The following is a 6,200-nucleotide window of genomic DNA, read 5'->3' as shown; positions in this document are numbered from 1 at the left end:
CAATCCAATGCCACCTGCAGCTCCTACCTGCTGCTCCCGCTCATCCCGGCCCCACTGTGCCTGCTGCAGGCTCGCGCCCATTCAGTCCTGATCAGGAGAGACTGGCACTGGCTGCCACAGCAGTGCTCGCCAGCCATGAGCCCTGCATCTGGCACCCTCCCAAGGAGAGTGGTCTGCAGGATTGGGCTGAAACTGGCTCTCCGACATCTCCCAAGGGGTCCCGGATTGTGAGAGGGCGCAGGCCAGGCTGAGAGACCTCCCCTCCCCGGTGGTCAGTGCATGTCATAGCGACTGCTCGACCAGTTGACTGTCTGTCCCCTGGTGGTCAGTGCATGTCATAGCAAGTGATTGAGCAGCCTTAGCATATTACGCTTTGATTGTTTGTTCGGTTGTTCTGCCGTTCTTTCTATTTGCATATTACCCTTTATTATATAGGATAAAAAGGAATAAAGTACTGCTACATGCTACACATGGATGACCCTTGAAAACATTCTGCTAAGTGAAAGAAGCCAGACACAAAAAAGACCACAGATTATATGATTTCATTTATATGAAAATAGACAAGTCTATAGAGACAGAAAGTAAATTAGTGGTCATCTATGACTGGGAGGAGTTAGGGGCTTTGAGGAATGACTGCTGAAGGGTATGGAGTTTCTTTTGGGGGTTATGAAAATATTCTAAAACCGATTGTGGTGATGGTTGCACAACTCTTTGAATACACTAAAAACCATTGAATTGTATACTTTTAAATGGGTGAATTGTATAGTATGCTAATTATATATCAATAAAGCTGTTACAAAAAAGACAAAAAAAAAAAGACCAAGGCTGTTTTTCTTTAGCAGTTGGGAGCAATGTAATTGCATCATGAAGACAGACAGCCTATCCTAGACAGAAGGCCAGATGGGGAAGGCTAAGCTAAGGCAGTGGTAGTGGAGATGCTCAGATCAATAGCGGGTGTGATTTGCTGCACATGGGGACTGAGGAAAGGGAAAGGTCCAAAAAGAATCTCCCTCACTCTCCATGTTTAATTAATTACCAAGTCTTCTGACTCCTAACAGATCTCTGGTGCCTATCTCTCCCCCTGCTATAGACTAAATTTTGTGACACCCCACCACCCCCCAAAAATTAATAGACTGAAATCTTAACCCTTAGTGTGATGGTACATGGAGGTGAGGCCTTTGAGAGGTGGGCCCTTTGGACAGAGCCTAATGAATGTGACAGTGCCCTTATAGAAGAGACCCCAGAGAGCTCACTCACCTTTGCTGCCACAGGAGGACACAGTGAGCAGATGGCTATCTGTGAACCAGAAAGTGGGCCCTCACTAGACACCTATCTACCAGCATCTTCATCTTGGACTTCTCAGCCTCCAGAATTGTGAGAAACAAATTTCTGTTGTTCATAAGCACCACCACCCCCCCGCCCGGCCCCCGTCTATGATGTTCTGTTATAGTATTGCAAACAGAGTAAAGATACCCTTCATTCAATCCATCTTGTAAACTACCACCATAGTTTCCTTTCTAAAACTCCAATCTAATTGTGTCACTTTATTTCTCAAAATCTTTCAAAGAATCTGAACCTAGTTTATCTCTCATAGCTCTCCCACAACCCCCCTCCCTCATTGTGCACAAGCACACACATGTCTTTCATTACAGCCACATGTCTCCTTTGCTCACACTGTTCCGTTGAGTTGGAATGTCCTGCCTCCACATCTAGAAGGGTTGAAATTATCTCCATTCCTACAGGCCTGATTATAATTCCACCACCTTCATGTAACCTTTTCTTTTTTCTTTTTTCCATTTTACTTCCCACTCTTAGAGCACGCAGCCTGGTAGAGAAGAGAAATGAGACAATTGAGTTCTGTATCACAATGTGATAATGCTCTGGCTGGTGTGTGCACAGTGTCCTCGAGGACAAGGGAGGAAGGTAGAAACTGTTCAGTCAGTTAAAAGACTGAAAATTCCACACTCAACTTGACATCCCAGTCTGAGGGCTTAGAACTTGGTAAGGAGGCATTGGTTTAACCCAAACGGGTACCTTTTCACTACATGGCTATTTTCTTAAGAGCAGGGGCTATGTTTTTAATTTATGTACCCACAACACCTGGCAGGGGCCCTGGCCAGACGTGAGGACAATAAGTCTTTACAGAAGATTGAATGAATGTGAAGGGTTGTCTAACTCATGTTGGAGGAGGGGCAGGAAGTACTTCCTAGAACAGGTAACACATGAGTTGAATCCTAGAATATGGGTGGAGATGGGCCAGGGAAGTTAGGGGAGTAACGAAGCTCCAAGTGGAGGAATGTGAGCAATGGATGGAGAGATGAGAAACCCCGCTCCCTCAGGAAATTGGAAGGAGGTCAGCAGCCCTGAACCAGAGGGTTTGAAGGAGAAGGCAGAGAGAGAAAGCTGAAAGGAGCCAGATCACAAGGGCAATGAATGACATGGTGATGAATTTGAAAGTGAAGCAAAAGGAAGGGGGGAGCTGTGTGGTCCCCAGTTCCTTCTCTGGGGAAAACCAAGTGTACCAGAGTCTTCAGTACTCTTATGGGCATATATATACAACTTGAGCACACTGCTTTTGTAGTTTGCTTTTTTTCAGTTAAAATAGATCTTGGAGACTGTTTCATAGCCGTCCCTAAAGAGTGTCTTCATTTCTTTCTATGACTGTCTAATATTCCATTGCATGGATATTCCATAATTTATTTACATTTTGCACATGTACAAATATATACGTGGCACTAATTTTAGGGATCTCTCTTTAACACCAAAAAGTTTCATTGATCCCCATGATGATAGATGTACCGCTTATTGATGGGGGGAAAAAATGCATTCCAAAAGACTAATACTTTTAGGTGAATTTGTGCTTTAATATGTTATTAACATGTTATTTATATAAATTTGAAACTGCGTGTATGTATATGAGACATATCATGTATCCAGTCCATAGACAATATTCAGTGTACATATGAATCCAAAGACCCTCATACACTAGCTTGTGTTTCCCCCTGGGTCCCCACACCCATTGTAGGACTTCGTATCTGAGTGGCTTTTGAGAGAAAGCGGAAGTGGGAAATACAGAATGGTGTTCAGGCCTTTGGTGTCCTTTATTAGAATGATGACAGCAGGGGAGCAGCAGGTTTGGGAAAGTGACAGGCACATGATTTGGGCATGTTGAGTTTACTGTGTCTTCAGAATATGTATGTTGGAGATTAAGTTCTGCAGATTGTATTAATATCCCACCCTAAACCTTGAACTATCCTAATTAAACCTGAGGAATTTTCTAGGAGGGTGTTGAGGGCATTGGGAGGCGAGGTCATACAGTTTGGACCTAGCATCCGAGTTTCTTGAACTCATTCTCAGAAGCCAGAGAAGGTCTGACTGCCCTGTAGTCAGGGGGATTAATTTCTCTGATATCCAAGTAACGGTTAAATATTTTTTGAGCACTCCCTTGGTGCCAAGCCCTGTGTCAGAGCCCTTGGTATGGGCTGCCCTCAAACTAGTAGGGGACACACAGAGAAACATGTAATTCAATATTATGTAATGCATAATGGTTGTAGTGGTTCTAAGATATGCCCACAATTTTGGTGATGCTCCTCCCTCCACAGAGTAGAATCTAATTCCTCTCCCCTTGGCTGTGTGCTAGGCTTAGGGACTGGCTCCCAACAAATAGGATGTGAGGGAGATTACAGTGTGACTTCCGAGGTGAGGTCATAAAACGTATTGTGCTTCCACCTTGCTCTCTCTTAGATGGTCCATTCTGGGGGAAGGAGCTGCCATATCATGGGTCCAACCAAGTAGCTCATGGAGAGGCCCACACAGGAGGAAATGGAGGCCTACACCAATAGGCAGCACCAACTTGTCTGCCCTGGGTGTGAGCCATCTGGGAAACAGATTCTCCAGCCTCGGTCAAGCCTGCAGGTGACGTCAGCCCTCCAGCCTTCTAATCTTTCAGCTGAGGCCCCAAACATGTGGAACAAAGACAACCAATCCCACCATGTCCTGAATTCCTGCCCCATAGACACTGTGAGATAATCAATGATAATTGTTGTTTTAAGCCACTATGTTTTGAGGTAACTTGTTATGCAGTAGTAACTAATACAACAGTAGCAGGTGAACACAAGGCACTAAGGGAACACAAAGAATGGGTAATTAGTTCAATATAAAAGGTCTAGAAGGCTTTCTGAAGAAAAGGAAACTTGAACTGAATATTTTATATATATATATATATATATATTGATTTCAGAGATGAAGGGAGAGGGAGAGAAACATCAATGATGAGAGAGGATCATTAAGGTAGTTGCCTCCTGCATGCCCTACACTGGGGATCAAGTCCGCAACCTGGGCATGTGCCCTGACCTGGAATTGAACCGTGACCTCCTAGTTCATAGGTCGATGCTCAACCACTGAGCCACGCTGGCTGGGCTGAACTGAATCTTTTTTTAAAAAAATGTTTTTATTGATCTTTAGAGAGAGAAAAGTGAGAGGGATAGAGAGATAGAAACATCGATGAGAGAGAAACATCATTGATAGGCTGTGTCCTGCACATTTTCTATTGGGGATCAAGTCCCCTATTGGGGATCAAGCTCACAATCTGGGCATGTGCCCTGATTGGGAATTGAACCAGTGACCTCTTGGTTCATGGGTCGATGCTCAACCACTGAGCCACAATGGCCCGTGGGGACTGAATCTTGAAGGGTGCATTAAGAATTGTCCAGAAAGATTACAAGGGCATCCAGGCATAAGGAACAGCACATGTAAAGGTAGGGAGAATAAAAACAGCATAGAGTATGGGAATGACTACATAGATAACTAACCCCCTTTGAATTGGGTTTGAAATGAATGGGTTTGATACCCAGTTCTGTTCTAGAATAACTATATGTATTACAAGTTTCCTATGGGCAACTATACTTAGCAAAAAATGAGATGTCTGAACTTTTTAATTTGTTGACCTTTCATAAAAATAATTTCATAAAAGAAAGTTCAAGAGTCTCAGACCACATACAATTTGATATATTGATTTTTACCATTTTCTAAAAAGAGATCTCCAAACCCAGATGAACATCAGAATCACCTGGAAACTTTAAAAACTCAGATTTCTGGAGCCTAACTCAGAGCTACTAAATTTTACCTGGGTAGGGCTCAGGATTCAATCCAGTCTTCTCACTTTACAGATGAGAACAAGAGACCCACAGGATGGAGCTGAGACCAGATTCCTAGCTTTTTCATTACTCTTTGTGGTCTTGCCACCTTTTTCTTCTGCTGCCTACCAGATCATCTTCCTTTCTCACCATCATGGCCAATCATAGTTGTATGTGGGTAAATACTGTGTGAGCTACAGAGGTTTAGCCTCTAAAGTATAGGTATAACATCTATCTTGACCTTCACATTCTGCCTCTCTACAATCCATGACCATAAGAGAATTTGATGTACTATTGAAGTTTTATGTCGCTTACTTTAAATTTTTGTCCTATTTTTCACTTCTAATTCCTAACCACATACATTTAAAAAATTGAGATATAATATAAATTCCACAAACTCACCATCTTAAAGTATACAGTTGAGTGGTTTCTAGTATATTCACAAGGTTATGCAACCATCATCAATCACCATCTAAGTCCAGAACATTTTCCTCACCAAAAGAAACTCAGTACCCATTAGCAGTCATTCCCCATTCCCTAGCAACCACTAATCTACTTGACTACATTCTATCTCTATAGATTTGCAAATTCTGTATATATCATATAAAAGGAATCATACAATATGTGATCTTTTCTAACTCTCTTAGCATAAGAGTCTTCTATCACTTAGCATAATGTTTTCAAGGCTAATCCATGTTGTATTTATCAGTACTTTATTTTTATGGCTGAATAGTATTTCATTGTATAAATATACTACATTTTGTTTATCTGTTCATCTACCAATAAACATTTAAATTTGGCTATTATGACCAAAGCTGTATGTATATATATTTTTGTGTGTAAACATCCTATATAATAAAAGCCTAATATGCTAAGTGTCCAACTGTTTGACCGTTCAACCATTCGCTATGATGCACACTGACCACCAGGGGGCAGACTCCCTAACCAGTAGGTTAGCTTGCTGCTGGGGTCCTGCCAATGGGGACTGGGCAAGATGGGTCGGATACGCCCTGGAGCCAACCTCCCGCAGTCCCTCCCCGGCCTCTAAAATATTTCTTCTAATTA

Source organism: Myotis brandtii, unplaced genomic scaffold, assembly GCF_000412655.1.
Source record: "Myotis brandtii unplaced genomic scaffold, ASM41265v1 scaffold583, whole genome shotgun sequence".
Lineage (NCBI taxonomy): Eukaryota > Metazoa > Chordata > Mammalia > Chiroptera > Vespertilionidae > Myotis > Myotis brandtii.
The sequence above is the reverse complement of the archived record's forward strand: the minus strand, read 5'-3'. Positions refer to the sequence as shown.